This window comes from Diabrotica virgifera, chromosome 1 (genome assembly GCF_917563875.1).
Source record: "Diabrotica virgifera virgifera chromosome 1, PGI_DIABVI_V3a".
NCBI classification, from domain to species: domain Eukaryota; kingdom Metazoa; phylum Arthropoda; class Insecta; order Coleoptera; family Chrysomelidae; genus Diabrotica; species Diabrotica virgifera.
Window position 1 is genome coordinate 268,576,407 of NC_065443.1, and position 17,105 is coordinate 268,593,511.

The window sequence follows — 17,105 nt, forward strand, 5'->3', positions numbered from 1 at the left end:
TATTATTTTGTTGTTTACGACCAATATACATAGTCTCGGTTCCGCTAATACCATTATCGATTTAGATTTCTCTGTTGAGATCACCATGTTGTATATGAGAGCCGTGTCTTCGAATTCTTTAATTAATCTTTATAGGCCATCTTCATTTTCGGCTGTTATTATGGCATCGTCGGCGTAGCAGATTATCTTTATTTCATTTTCTCCCATTCTGTATCCTCTCCTTTTTTTAACTTTCTTTATGATTTCATCCATTATGAGATTAAATATAATTGGGCTCAGCGAATCTCTTTGTCTAGTACCAGTTTCATACTTGATAGGTTGCGATAGTTTTCCCTTACATCTTACCATAGTTATGTATCTTTATATATTATATTCTCAGTGGTTTTTATTAAATCCAGTGATATTCCCTTTTCATACAGTAAATGTATGGCGTCCCGAATCCTCACTTATCAAACGCTTTCTTCAAATCTATCAGGCATATAATATATCCTGGTTTGTTGTATTCCAGGGACTTTCCTTTTATTTGTCTCATTACAAAAACTGCATCCGTGCATGATTTTCCTGTGCGAAATCCTAGCTGTTCCTCTTGCAGAGTTATGCGTTCTTTTTTTTGTCTCTATAATTCTTGTTGTCAATTTGAGTGTTATATTTAAAAGATTTATTGCTCGATAATTATTTGGGTCTTTCTTATCTCCTCTTTTGAAGAACATCAGCATGATCGCTCTCCTCCATTCATCTGGTATCCTGTTTGTCGAGTTTTTTTTATGAATAAAAAGTTGCAGTTGTTGTACAAGGTGATCACCTCCATATTTTAAGAGTTCATTTGGTATTTGATATTCCCCTGGTGACTTTCTATTTTTTAATTTGTTTATTCGTTGTTTCACATCTATTTGGGAAATGTCAAATTCAATATTTTAATAAACTTAATGAAATTGGTGAAATCCAGCCTCTCAATTAGTGATGAGCAAAACAAGAACAAGACCAAGACCAGGCTAGTCTTGGTCTTGGTCTTGTTCTTGTTCTTTCAAGCTTGGTCTTGGTCTTGGTCTTGCACTAGCCGGTCTTGTTCTTGGTGTTTGTCTTGCTGCAAGAATCTTGCTGGTCTTGCTTTTTTGGTAATAGTAATTTGAACCAAACAATTTCGAATAAAATGTACGTTGAAATAAATAAAGATGTGAAGAATGAAACTATATTTTTTGCTTTAAAATTTTAAAAGAATGTAGAATGTAGTTTTAAAGGGATACCAATTTTAACATTATACGTTCACCTAATTATTTCATTAAAAAGTATGTTTCAAATATAAAGGTTTATTTTCAAATTTCAATTTTAAGTTGAATTGAGACACAACCTGCTTTTTATACATTCAATAGCATATGATATAAAAGAAAAAAAAAGTGAAAAAAAAGACGAAAAATTAAAAAGTTATTAGTTACATTTTATTTTATTTGGAGAAAATACGCGCTTTATTTAATTATACATACTTATATACAATACAAAAGCAAAACTGTGTTTTTTATGTGGAGAAAAAATTTAAAAAAGCTTCAATTTTTACCAGATGTAAAATTCCTATTGAAATGATGTATCGAACGTGAACACTGATTTCTCATTAAAAAAAATTATATTAGTTCATATGAACGTTTAACCTATAAAGTTTGTACACATACTTATTAAACATTCTGCATATACAGGGTGGCTGTATAGTGTGACAAAGCTCGGTATCTCGGAAACTGTTCATAATAGAGAATAACTGAAAATAGAAAAATTAAAGAAAATCATTTTCCGAAGAATCCAGTATCACTCAAAAAAATTTCGTTATTTTTAGCTTTCTTCTAAGTTTCAATTAGAAACAAATATGGCGGAAAATCTATTATAGTACTGGAAACTGTTGAACTATCATAGGAAAAATTGTATTTCTGTTTCTACATAATACGGCATTTTAAATGTCATTTTTGGGTACTACAGAAACAAATGGGATTTTCACAAATAATTCAACTTCCAACTTTCGTTGATTGTAAAAAATTAATCCAAAAAATAATTTTAAAAATTTCCCAGTATCGAAATTTCTGTCATTATATTCTTAAACTGAACCTAAGCTTTGGATTTTGCGATACCAAGCTTGACACATTACAATCGACAACAAGTTATTTTTTATTCAGGCCACAATGCTTTCATAGCATTGTGAATCTCTTTTCAAAATCTATTATGATATTTTTTGGTATTAATTTTAAATTTAACGACTTACATTTTTTCTAGATTATGCGAAAAGAATTGAAATAAGTGCCAGTATTTTTTTTAGACAAAAAAGCGAAAACTAGAGTTACTTAAAACCGGTTTTTAATGGCATTTTTCTTAAATGGATTACCCTATCTATAATTACATTTTTTTGTCTTACAAGTAATTTCAATTGTCCTTGAACTGTCGCCGTTTGAAAACTTGCCTTCTGGACACTTTGAAGGTTGAGAAAATGCAAACCGTTTGACTTAATCAAAACGACTTAAAAATATAACCAAAATAATATGTATTTTAAAAATTCGATACTGTTTAAGGTTTATTACAATGTCAGTATATATTATTGAACTAAAAAAATAAAGTTAAATAATAAAAAACCAATTTCGCAAAAAAGTGCAAGAGTCTTGCAGGTTGGTCTTGGTCTTGCGTAGTCTTGCAAGGTTCGGTCTTGGTCTTGGTCTTGCTGCAAGACCAAGACCAAGACCGCAAGACCAAGACTAGTCTCGCTCATCACTACTCTCAATAGACGAGTGTAAGGTTAGAGTGCAGAACGGAGTATCAAGAGTTTTCCAGACATAAACAGGAGTTTAACAGGGAGATAGCCTACCGTGCCTTCTATTTAAGATTGCCCTAGAGAAAACTATTACAGAATCTGAAGCTTACAAGAAACCATTATTAATAGAAGTGTACAAATACTAGCGTATGCAGAGGACATCGATATCATAACAAAATGAATGGCGGACCTGGTCTAATTGTTCACAGCATTGGAAGCAGCAGCAAAAATAACGGGGCCACACGTTTATACGAATAGAACTACGTATATGAAGATGACAAACAATAACCAAATAGAAAAATCCGAAAATTTAACGGTTGGAACATATACAATAGAAGGAGTAAAAGAATTCATATATCTAGGATCAAAAATCAACCAAACTAATATAGTAACTGCAAAAATTAACAGACGTATACATCTAGTAAAAAGAGCGTCCTATGGATTAAAGAAACTTTAACATCAATCATATTCAAAAAAAGAACAAAAATATCGATATACATAATTCTAAACAAGCCCGTTCTCACATAGCGTCAGAAACGTGGATGATGACAAAATTGCTGACAAATTGCTGAAGAACAGGAATGAAGTTGCTTCAAAAATGAAGAACGTTTATGCTGTTTTGGACGGAAAATCATTAGTTAGTATATATAAAGGCGTGCAGGAAAACGGATTATGGCACAAACGCTATAATTTTAAGCTTTACCTCCTTTTTAGTGAGCCTAGTATTGTTAGGTCCATTAAAATAAAAAGGCTGCGGTGGCTAGGTCACTTGAGAAAATGAACGAGGTGGAGCCGTCGAAACACATTTATAACTAGTACAGGTGGAAGACGACTTACGACTATTAAGAGTACGAAGTTGAGAAACTAAGGCGAAGGGTAGGAAGGAATGAAAGCTGATTCTACAAGAGGCAAGACTTACCATAGGTTATAGAGACCTATTTTGGGTCTAAGTATTCGCTAATTATGATGATCATTAGTTTGTTCGTTAAGGAATGTTTTTGTATCATATTGACCAAAAACATCCATCAGTAATGATCAGCTTGGCAGGAATGTCGTTTGGTTGATATGTTTATTGCGAATATATTAGTATCGTACGTATAATTTAAATTAAATCGTAAATAGCACTGTCGGTTTAGATCTTCCGTAGAGATTTAGAAGTGTCTTTAGGTCTTTACAGGACAATAAATTTTTCAAGAAGGGATCGGAATCTGAAAATTTTAGAAGAATAAGATGTATATACAAAAACAAGAATAAAAAACCGCTAAACGCCGTAAAAATGAGTGGCGCATAAAATATTCCAGCTACAAAAGATCTGACATGAATGTTACGTGGCGCGAAAATGGATTTTCATTTGATGCAAAACAAAATTTTAGTTTTATTTTAAAATATTTTTCAATAATATTTGCTAAATTTGAAGTAAACGCGCCACAAAAGAGTAACTTTGATACAGTTTGAATTTTGAAACTCTTTTGTGGCGCGTTTACTTCAAATTTAGCAAATATTATGGAAAAATATTTTAAAATAAAACTAAAATTTTGCTTTGCATCAAATGAAAATCCATTTTCGCTCCACGTAACATTCATATCAGATCTTTTGTAGCTGGAATATTTTATGCGCCACTCATTTTTACGGCGTTTAGCGGTTTTTTATTCTTGTATCAGGAGTTTTTCAAAGGTATTTATAAATTAAATGTATGAAGTTGAATGCAATGTTCCTCTATTACACGTCAAGCTTTATAAATTGTCACTTTTGTTGCATTATCTCCCAAATGATCTAGTGTCCATCGAATGTACACTAGATTTTTTTCTATTCGAAATAGATTGAAAAAAAATATATTGAGATGGCCGGTAAATGAAGTCGGATTGCCCGTTGCCAGATCAAATTTAGCGTCGTAACCACTACAACTACATAAACCATTTGGGGAATAATCGTTAATTGGATTATAGTTTTGTATCTTAATAACTTCTAAACGGCTTAACCGCTTTTGATCAGTAAACATGAGTTTGAAACGTATTAACCAGTAGTATCTGATGGATCTAAGGTCAAGTATGATAACTGAAGCTATTACAGGAATTATTGAGCTTTCGAAACCGTTTTTCCCACAGGAAATAGATTTTATCATATTTATGAAGCCTATAACCTAAAAATTCGAATTTTCCCGGATATGAGGTATACATCGTTAGATTCGTCTTGAGTCCTTCTACAAACGCTAAGTTATTGGCGCAAGTCGTACGTTGAAATGTTGAGTAATTGTCGAAAAACCAAAATTTTCAAAGTTTAGTTTTTCAGTTTTTCGGCTATACTGAGCCGTGTATATGTCTGATCCTGACGGCTTAGACACTATTTGAAAGCTAAGTCAACACTATTGATTTGATGTATTTGCGGTTCTCCTGCCTCTTCGTGATCCGAATATATATACCCCCAAAAAATATGCCGTTTTGTACCTACCAAGTCCTATAGCTGGCTTATGGGTGATCAAAAGTAACAAACTACACCGGTTCTAAATCGGTCCTGACCCCTTCTTTAAACACAGAGAAAAATATAAAATCGGTTTAACTTTCAAACACACATACATACATATCCACAAACATTTTCCCTTTTTTAAATAAAAATTGAGTCACATTTCTACGCTCTATAACTTTTGAATGGTATAACCGATTTTCAAAATTAGACATGCGTTGGAAAGGTAATGATCAGTTCTATTAGAAGCCGCAAAGGTTGGACAAATTTTCGACGTTTTTGGGAGTTTTGGGGACCAGAACGAAAAACAGACCCTAAATAGGAAGGGCCGTAAAATCGACACCCTTGGACCAAAATGGATGGTTGACATATGAATGGGTGAGTCTTTTTCTGAACTTGAAGATGGGAGTTGGCAAAATTTTCAATTCAGTCAGATTTAGAAAATTGAAAATTTCGTATATATAATAATGTCGCATGTAGAGGGTGTATTTCTGCGCCACTGGCGAGAACTGCCCTTATCTGGTAATCTTTCCGATATAAAACTAACAGATTCGATAACTAATAAATCGAAAACTATTAATTTTATCAAAAAAATGTATAATGAACATTTTTTGCTTATAATTAATATTTTTACCAGCATTTGCGGTCAAAATATAAAAAAAAATTCCACCCTCGAGATGAGGTGGCAACCACCCCATGGTAAAAGCGTCTTTCGGCATCATGTAGATTTTGATCCTTGGACTATCCATTACTTATTGTCAAATTTTTAAGCAAATCGATCCATTCTGTAAAAATTGCGAAGTGAAAAATTTCAGTTCCTGGACTAATTATACTTTTGGAGCTCTATAACTTCTGAACGACTTACCTGATGTTGATCACTAAACATGAATTTGAAACGTATTGACAAGTAGTATCTGATGCATCCAAGATCGAGTATGATAACTGAACGTATTACAGGAATTATTGAGCTTGAAAAACCGTTTTTTCCCATAAGAAATAGATTTGATCATACTTATGAAGCCTATAACTTAAAAATTCGAATTTTTCCAGATATAAGGTATACACCGTTAGACGCGTCCTAAGTTCTTCTACAAACTCTCAGTTATTGGCGAAATTCGTAGGTTGAAATTTTGAGTAATTGTCGAAAAACCAAAATTTTAAAAGTTTAATTTTTCAGTTTTTTGGCTATGGTGAGCACTGCGTATGTCTCAGCTTGATCGCTTAAACGCCATTTGAAAGCTTAACTCAACCCTATTAATTTGGTGTATTTTTAGTTTTCCTGTCTTTCCTTGAACCTAAGATATATACGCCCAAAAAATATGCTATTTTGTATTTACCTAGTCCTCTAGCTAACTTACGGGTAGTCAGAAGTCAAAAATTAGACCGGTTCTGAATCGGCCCTCACACCCTCTTGAAACACAGAAAAAAAAATTCAGATCGGTTTAACTTTTCCACACACATACATACATATACACATACATACATATCCACAAACATTTTCCATTTTTTAAATAAAAATTGAGTCATATTTCTGAGCTCGATAACTTTTGAATTTTATAACCGATTTTCAAAATTAAACATGCGTTGGAAAGGTAATGATCTATGCTATCAGAAGCCGCAAAGGTCGGGCTTAAATTTTTGAAATTTTTGGGAGTTTTGGGGACGAGAACGAAAAACAGGCTTTAAATGGGAAGGGCCGTAAAATCCACACCCTTGGACCAAAATGGAGAAGTAACATATAGATGGACGACTCTTTTCCTAAACTTTAAGATGGGATTTGGCCCAATTTTCAATTCAGTCAGGTTTAGAAAATCGAAAATTTCGTGTATATATAGTGTCGCTTGTAGGGGTGTTGTGCGCCACTGGTGAGAACTGCCGTTCTCTGTGGATATAGAGGTGTCGAAATGTAATATTAAAGACCGCATATTATAAAATACACTGGAGCGCAAAACTAACAGGGCACCCAGATTTTTGAAGTTATACTTCTTTAGGCGCGTTTGGGACTTAATGTATATATGGGTAATTACAATGACCTGTCAATAATTGTTCAATATGTCGGTTATGGGTAAACAAATGTTGTGTTTATTAGTTTTTATTGTTATGAGGGCAGAAACAGAAGCAAGTTTATAATTGCAGTAACTTTTTAAATAGTTTTTAAAAGCAACAACGTAATTGTAAATTTTTCAGCATTGTAATGAAAAATTACATAGGAACCTTACCTAGGTACCACTGTAACAGTGACAGGTGTCATACTCCTCTCATACGTCTAAAGGTGGGAAACTATGTAATGTAATGTTAATTTATACATTTATAACAATCATTTCCATCTCCACTAGTTTCATTTCTTTTTGTTTCGCAATGTATTATGTTTTCCACTATCTTGCCGGTTATTAGCGTGCTCATCACTGTATTCTTATCTTCTATATACATCTTTTTTTTATTTAAAAGTATTTTGCAATCTGTTGAGTGTCAACAATAAACAAAAGTAATTACATTGACTAAGGACAAGAAAGAATTTACCCACTGGCAAAATCAAAGTACAATTTTTATAAAGTTGTGTACAAAATAATTACATTTCATAACTACTAACTAATTAGTTTAAAAGTTTACTCTAAATGGCAAGTCCAATGGTTTGAACCTCTTTAACTTACGCTGTTCTTGGGAATTGTCTTGGAGGTTAAGTGCAAACTGGTTTTCATGATCCTCCAACTTGGCAATGTATGCAGCGCTACGTTTTGTGATGACTTCTTGTACCATATAAGTTTTAAGGTCTCGATGAATAATTCTATTGTTGATGTACCAAGGTGCATTAGTGATGGTTCTGAGGGTTTTTGATTGGAAGCGTTGGATGATTTGGATGTTGGAGTGACTGACTGTTCCCCATAGTTCCAACCCATATGTCCATATTGGCATAAGTATTGCCTTATAGAGCAGCAATTTATTATCCAGAGATAGTCTTGATGAACGGCTTATTAACCAATACATATTTCTGAATTGGAGACCTAGTTGCTTTCTCTTGGTCCAGATATGTTTCCTCCATGTGAGACTTCTGTCCAAATGAATACCAAGATATTTCACCTCGTTGGCTGATGGTAATTACTGATTGTTTAAAGTTACAGGAGGACAAGTTCCCCTTCGTGTTGTAAATGTAACATGAATAGATTTTCCTTCATTGACTTTAATTTTCCATTCCAAAAACCAAACTTGTACCCTGTCTAGATACGCTTGAAGGAGATGCGAGGCATAAATAGGATCTGTGTGTGAGGCTAGGATTGCAGTATCGTCGGCAAATGTTCCTAGCATCATTTCTTCTGTAGGTGGTCTCTCCTCTAGTGGTTCCTGAAGAGTTTTTCCTCTACTTGGCGATTAAAATGTGATGTATTTGGTTCTTAGTCTTTCCATCCAGTGATTTTCGTCTTACCTTGTGTATTTCTTTCCTTTCAAAATATGAGCTCATTATATGTACAATCATATTTCTGTTGCACAATCCATAAGGAATCTCCAATAAGAAATCACAGTTTCTTATTATTCATCATCATTTTCATCATTTGGCTCTACAACTCTATGTGAGCCTTGGCCGCGTTTACTATTTCCCTCCATTGTTGTCGGTCCTGAGCAGCTATTTCCCATTGCTGTACTTCTATTTTGCGTAGATCACTGACCCCTGCGTCTCTCAATTTCTCTCTTGGGCGACCCACTGACCTTTTGCCATCGGGCCTTTCTCAGAATCTGGCGTTCAGAAGTCTTTCGTCACTCGATCTTAACACGTTACCCGCCCATCGTATTCTTTTTGCTTTAATGTAGCGTACTATGTTTTCATCTCTATATATTTTCTGGAGTTTATCATTGTGTCTCCTTCTCCATTCTCCTGTTATCTCTTCTCTGCAAGGCCCATAGATAGTCAACTTTCTTTCAAGTATCAGTAATTTTATCGTTTCCTGCTGGTTCAGAGTCCATGTTTTGCTTCTATGCGTTATTGTGGGACGAATTATATTGTCTTATATACTCTTATTTTTGCTGGTCTTGAGGGTAATTTTGATTTAAGTAGGGTCATTGATGAGTAATATGCCCTGTTTCCTGCAATGATTCTGGCTGTCACGTCTTTTTCGTATTTATTTTCATATACTATGATAGCTCCCAAGTATTTAAATTCTTTGACGACTTCAAAGTTGTATTCATTAATTGTTACGTTTTGTCTAACCCTTGGTCTTAGAGTCTTCGTAACCACCATGTACTTGGTCTTGTCCTCGTTGACCTTAAGACCAAGTTCCTTGGCTTCGTTCTCAAATAGGGTGAAAACTTCTCTTGCATCTCTGGTGGATTGTGTAAATCTGTTTGTTAGTTGTGGCTGGGCTTTCCTTACTGAATGTTCCAGTGCGAAGTTAAACAGCAGGGGGGCCAGATGATCTCATTGTCTAAGCCCGGTGTCAATGAGGAATTCCTCCGACGTGGTGCTGCCAATTCTGATTCGTGCAGAATCGTTCTCCGTGTTCACCTGTGCTAATCGTACCAGCTTTCCAGGTACTTCCATTTTTCTACCATAGTCTCTCACAATGCTTCTCTGCTAATAGAACTGTAAGCTTGTTTAAAGTCCACGAAGATTTGGTGTACATCGCGCTTCAATTCTCAGTTTTTTTCCAACACCTGGCGTAGGACGAAATCTGGTCTATGGTCGACCTCCGGTCTGAATCCGCTTTGGTAGTCGCCTATTATTTCCTCTGCTAGTTTCTTATTTTTGATCCAAATATTTCTTTTTTGTCTGTTTTGGCATCTGCGTTGCGTAAATAATTTTCATGTCGTAGCTGGGAAAACTTTTGATTGTTCTGTATTAACCAACTATAGAAGTATTTTTAACATCATTTTCACTTTCCTCAAATGGCACGTACATATTCTTAATAGTGTTAAAAGTGTTTATTTTATATTCCCTTTATCCTGAGGCTACGTAATATGCAATGGAATATTGGTTTAGATTCTACAATTTATTTTTCTACATTCTTTAGTCATAAATCTATGCTAAGTACTCGAATCTTTCCACCAGTATTAAAGAATACTACATATTCTATTTATGATAGGCTGCCATGCCACTACGTCAAATATTAAACTTTTTAATTACTCTAAGTAGATATTTAAGTTTTCCTTATTCGTGTGTACTTCTGACATTCCATGCTTCTAAAAGTAAGTGTTTTCTCTGACATGTATTCTTGTTTTTATTCAATTTCACCTTTTTCGTTTTCATTTCTGTTTTTTCACTATCCACATCCTTTTCCTGTGCCTGTCTTGTCAACGTTTTTCCTCATAAATATGTGGTTATTTGTTAGTTTTTTGACAATGTTTTGATAATTTTATCATCGTTTTTTAATGTCGTTTCACTTCCATTCTCTGTTACTAACCGATATTTTTTTAACTTATATCTTGACTTCATTCTTTTTACTTTTACTTTTCAAGTTTTTTCTTGATAATAATATTTTCTTGGTTTAGGTCTGCATATTTTTGTCAACTCTCTGTTTACAAATCTAGGTATAGTAGACATAATTTTTGAAATTAAAAGTCAACTTGGTTTTGTTTAATTCAGTTACTGGCCCTTCTTTTATCTCTTTGTCTTCGAATCCCTTCTTTTATGTGTATTTGATATATATGTTATATATAATAATATCTATGCATATGTATACATCATTCGTCTTTCGAAAAAATAAGTCCCATGTTTGCAGATACATCCCGAGGCGCTCATATATATGAAGATAAAACAAAATGAGATTTTTTAAATATTGACATTTCCGACTGATACAACATATATATTACATGGGCAACAGCAAATAAAAAACGATCCGACCGCATGTATTTGCCCAACGCAATCAAAGAGTTATTGATATATGACAGTAAACAGTGATGTCGCACTATACGCAGCCAATCTCTGTATACAATGTAGCAAAGTAATTGCTGCCCATTATATTTCCTGTTACAGAGAAGATATGGGCAATACGCACGATCGTGTGACGTTATACAGAGTGTTGTGGTTAATTCTTGTTGTAGCACCTGCAGGTGATGTAACAGATTAGAAAATTATACGAGAGATATCAAATCGACAATGGTATAGAAGTTGTACATTTTATTTGATTATGGAAGTACATATCGATTTTTAAATTCTAATTCGGCTTGGAATGACGATAATATAAAATAATAACATATTACACATACAAATATCTACAGTGCTAGTCAAAAGTCCGTAACCCCCCTCGTATCTTTTAAACAGTTTTACCTATAATAGTGAAATTTGGAGGGAGGAAATAAACGGACGTAAGCTTCTTAACTAGTCATGCCAGTTGACGTAATACTGACAGATGACTTTACAACGCCACTGTGACAGATAATTTCAAATGGGACCTTATAGCAAGTAATACCTCGTTTGAAAGGTTTTGAAAATACCTATTCAGTCATACTAATTTTGTTTGAGTTTAAGCTAATTTTGAGGAATAAATGAAATAAATATAAAATTGTAGTTTCGCATTTAATTAATAAATATTGAAAATTCCGCCTATGATAACCAGTCAAAAAGATTGACGTTGACGTAAAAACTACTAGAGAATTGAAAAACGTCAACTCTTTTGATAAAAAAACCATAGGTGGACCTTTGAATTTTTATTAATTAAATGCGAAACTACAATATTATATTAATTTAATTTATTTACCAAAATCAAAATCAATTTAAACCTAAAAAAAAATAGCATGCCTTAATAGGTATTTTGAATACCTTTCAAACGAGGTATCACTTTCTATAAGGTTCTGTTTAAAATTAGCGGTCACAGTGGTTCTGTAACGTCATGACTAGTTAAGAAGCGTACGTCTGTTTATTTCCTCCAAATTTCACTATTATAGGTATAACCGTTCAAAGATAAGACGAGGGGTACGGACTTTTAAATAGCACTATATAATATATACAGAGTGAGTTTTGTGTATGGAAACACTCAATTATCTCGGAAATGGCTGGAAAGATTTTTATAGATTTTGGTGAGTAAAGATTTTCTGAGGCGGCCGATATTATAGTGGCAATTATATTGTTGTCAGATTTTCCATTTTCTGGTTTAATGAACTTTCTTATTTCAAACGGAACACCCTGTATATTTTTTGCGTTTTGAAGTCTTAAAGAAATACTGATTATTTTTTATGTTATATTCCCTATATCTAAGCGCCAACATTTCGGAGTTATTACTACATTTTTTATTAAAAAAAAAAAAAAAATTAAACAAATTATAAAAATCAATTTTTCTGGCTCGGGTAAATATTAATTTAGGTTCTTTGGATCATTGGGAACAAAAAAGATCTTGTGTAATTTTTATATAAAATTAACCGTTTCCGAGTGATAAACAATTTAAAACTTGAAAAAATCGAATAATGACGATTTTCAAGGTTCAAAAGCACAAATAAAAAATATAATTTTAGAAATTGCGAAGTACCTACATAAATTCAAGCTCAACCCTTTTTCTAGGAGCTCGCCATAAGAGTTTTTGTCACGTTTTATTCTAAAACATCGCTTTTTAATTAATAAAGCGCATATGAGAGGACGGGCGATCGGGCTGTATTTACAACTAAAAAAAAATATTTTAATATAAAACAAGTTCAAATTACTTATCGGTATCTGATAAAATAAGGCTTTACTACGCAGTTTCAAAACTAATAATCGTTATTTGTGTTTTTGAATCTTGAAAATGGTCATTATTCGATTTTTTTCAGTTTTAAATTGTTTAGAACTCGGAAACGATTAATTTTATAGAAAAATTTCAAAAGATCTTTTCTGTTCCCATTGATCCAAAAAACCTCAAATAATATTTACCATGTCGAAAAAATTGATTTTTATAATTGGTTTAATTTTTTTTTAACAAATGTAGCAATAACTACAAAATTGTGGCATTTAGGTATAGGGAATATAACATAAAAAATAATCACTATTTCTTTAGGACTTCAAAACGCAAAAAATATAGAGGGTGTTTTATTTGAAATAAGAAAGTTCATTAGATTTCCAGAAAAAACGGAAAATCTGACAACAATGTAATTGCCACTATAATATCGGCCGACTCAGAAAACCTTTACTCACCAAAATTTATAAAAATCGTGAATGCTGTTTCCGAGATAATTGAGTGTTTTCATACATAAAGCTCACTCTGTATAACATAAGGAATATCACAAAAAAATACTAATAGTGTAGGAAACAGAGGTTGAACCTTGCAAAATGGACACAAGTGCGGTTTTTTTTCTGGTATATCATGGGGTGCTTATTATGAGACTAGCTTTTTCTTAAACAGTTTTGCCCCGGAACCCTCTTTTCATGCCTTTAAAGGGGGTAATTTGTGGTTTTTGCGAAACGTAGCCTTTCCTGTACGTTTTGCAAAAAATTTTCTTAAGAGGAAACAGTAGCGATCAACAGGTAGCGAAAACGCGTTCCAAGATTGCGGCTGTAATTTTGAATATTTTTTCGAGATATTTGGCACACGTATTCGTAATATAATAAATAATGGCGGTACAGAGCCCAACTTGAAAAATATATTAATATGTGGAAATTACTCTGTAAGTACAATATTAAAAAATGAGCCTCTACCACCATTAAGAAGAACAAAAAAGTACAATTTCTTCAAATAAACTTTTTCATCCGATGCCTAGATTTTGTGTCATTTTGGAACTACTAATGAAATAAAAAATTTTAGTAGTTCCAAAATGACACAATATCTAGGCATCGGATAAAAAAGTTTATTTGAAGAAAGTGTATTTTTTTGTTCTTCTTAATGGCGGTACAGGCTCGTTTTTTTAATATTGTATTTAATTACAGAGTAATTTCCGCATATTAGTATATTTTTCAAATTGGGCTCTGTACCGCCATTCTTTATTATATTACGAATACGTGTGCCAAATATCTCGAAAAAATATTCAAAATTACAGCCGCAATCTTGGAACGCGTTTTGGCTTTTGGCTACCTGTTGATCGCTACTGTATCACCTTAATAGAAATATGAAGAGGACTATATTTCCTACTATTTATTTTCCCACAACATATGTCTATCACTCACCGTTTAGAGGGGGTTGCGCCCAAATTTAAAAAAATGAGGTTTAAAAAAAATTTATTTTTTTCTAACAGTAATGGAAATAAAGAAGAAACCCTGCGGCAATTAATCACAAATTAGTGGCTGATTTTTTGGTATAGGTTTTGTTTAAGGGCAATTGCCAAATTTTTAATTACAGGGTGTTACATTTTAAAAACCCCTTTTTTATATCATCTGAACCGCCTATACTAGAGTAAAAAAAACTTTCAGCGATTACCCATGTGCGGGTGTTGTTTACTTTGTATAATGATTTCCCGGAACCAGCCCAAGAAAAAGGAGAATTAATAAAGAAATTGATTTTCTTGGAATCCTTCGCACACCATGCCTTTTATTAAAATCCTTCATATATCATTTTGTGCACGTTCTTATTATCCATGCATGGACCAAAAGCGATTTCTTGGTGCAATCCCTGTAGCCAAAAAAATAAAATAAAATGGGGGGTTGAAAAATTTTTTTTTTTGCTTTTTGACCCATATGGGCGTATGCTATATCAATAGGGTTTTTCATATAGGGAAACTACCCCTATCCCTTGGAGAGCATGTTTTTACTATTTTCTCATTAGCTATGCATTTTTTTGAAACAAAACAAAAATAATTAAAGACCACTATTTTCTCTACAAATAAGGTCCGATGCATTTTTTTCATTTACGCAACCGTTACGGCACAGTGGCGCCGTAAACCTTAGAAATGCTTTGGCGGGCTCTAGGTTTTGTTGGTTTTTCTTGGCCACCTATTCATTTTATTGATAACGTATTTATGAAAAATAAAAGAACACACTGTCTGCTATACATTTCGACCTGTGCATATTTTACTTTATTTGCACCCTATTGCCAAGGTGGTGGCTCAAAATCAATTTTTGATTATTTTCTTTATTAATTCTCCTTTTTTTGGGGTGGTTCCGGTAAAAATGTGGGGGTGCATTTGACAAATTTGTAAATAATACTTATACATAGGTAATCGCTGAAAGTTTTTTTACTCTAGCATAAGCGGTTCAGATGGTATAAAAAGGGGTTTTTTAAATTGTAACACCCTGTAAGTCGAAAATGGGCCATTGTGCTAAAATGAAACGTATACCAAAAATCAGCCACTTATTTGTGATAAATTGCAAATCTTGATTCCCATTACAATTAGGCAAAAATATTTTGCCTTTTACCATGCCTTTTATTAAAATCCTTCATATATCATTTTGTGCACGTTCTTATTATCCATGCATGGACCAAAAGCGATTTCTTGGTGCAATCCCTGTAGCCAAAAAAATAAAATAAAATGAGGGGTTGAAAAAAAATTTTTTTTTTGCTTTTTGACCCATATGAGCGTATGCTATATCAATAGGGGTTTTCATGAATATATATGGTTATTGCAACATCCCTGCGGAAACTACCCCTATCCCTTGGAGAGCATGTTTTTACTATTTTCTCATTACCTATGCATTTTTTTGGAACAAAACAAAAATAATTAAAGACCACTATTTTCTCTACAAATAAGGTCCGATGCATTTTTTTCGTTTACGCAACCGTTACGGCACAGTGGCGCCGTAAACCTTAGAAATGCTTTGGCGGGCTCTAGGTTTTGTTGGTTTTTCTTGGTCACCTATTCATTTTATTGATAACGTATTTATGAAAAATAAAAGAACACACTGTCTGCTATACATTTCGACCTGTGCATATTTTACTTTATTTGCACCCTATTGCCAAGGTGGTGGCTCAAAATCAATTTTTGATTATGTTCTTTATTAATTCTCCTTTTTTGGGGTGGTTTCGGTAAAAATGTGGGGGTGCATTTGACAAATTTGTAAATAATACTTATACATAGGTAATCGCTGAAAGTTTTTTTACTCTAGCATAAGCGGTTCAGATGGTATAAAATGGTGTTTTTTTAAACTGTAACACCCTGTAATTCGAAAATGGGCCATTGTGCTTAAATAAAACGTATACCAAAAATCAGCCACTTATTTGTGATAAATTGCAAATCTTGATTCCCATTACAATTAGGCAAAAATATTTTTTTTAAATATCTTTTTTAAAAACTTGTCAACTTTAAGGCGCCACCCCCGCTAAACCGTTGGTGATGGACATATGCTGTCAGAAAATAAATAGTAGGAAATACAGTCCTCTTCATATTTCTATTAAGGAAATTTTTTGCAAAATATACAGGAAGGGCTACATTTCGCAAAAATCACAAATTATCCCCTTTAAAGGGATGAAATGGGGGGTTCCAGGGCGAAATTTTTTAAGTGTGTCTCATAATAAGCACCCTTTGGTATAACAGAAAAAAAATAAAACCAGACTTGTGTCCATTTTGTGAAGTTCAACCTCTGTTTCCTACACTATAATATAGTAAATTAGTATTATTTAACAAGCTTTAAAAAAGGTTTAAAAATGAATTTAAATAATACCAAAGTGATGACAAACCATATCTCAATCAACTTAGATGGAAGTGAGATAGATAATTTCGAAGAGTATTAGGCCACTCGATTAAACTAGGCAAACATAGTCAGAGGCAGAAATGACTAGAAGAATCCGAATGACTTGGGTAGCAGTAGGAAGACCCAGTGGCGTAGCGTGAGTGTCGGCCTCCCGGGGCGGAAGACAATTTTGCCGCCCTCTTATTTAGGTATTTTAATTTATTGTATACTATACATTACATACATTAATTATAGAGAACTTTTCGGCGAGAAAAGTCATCATTATTTTGCATTAGACAGGTTGGATTTTAAATAAAAAGTTTATATTAGTTTTACAATCACGTTTATTAATACAAAAATTATTTTACTTTA

The 17,105-nt window shown here is 33.2% G+C and overlaps 1 protein-coding gene across 3 annotated transcripts in view; it reads left to right on the plus strand.

Moving 5' to 3' along the window:
• LOC126884417 (uncharacterized) overlaps nt 1–17,105 on the plus strand; it is a 592,334-nt gene that overhangs the window by 423,199 nt on the left and 152,030 nt on the right. The gene's annotated exons all lie outside the window — the stretch shown is intronic.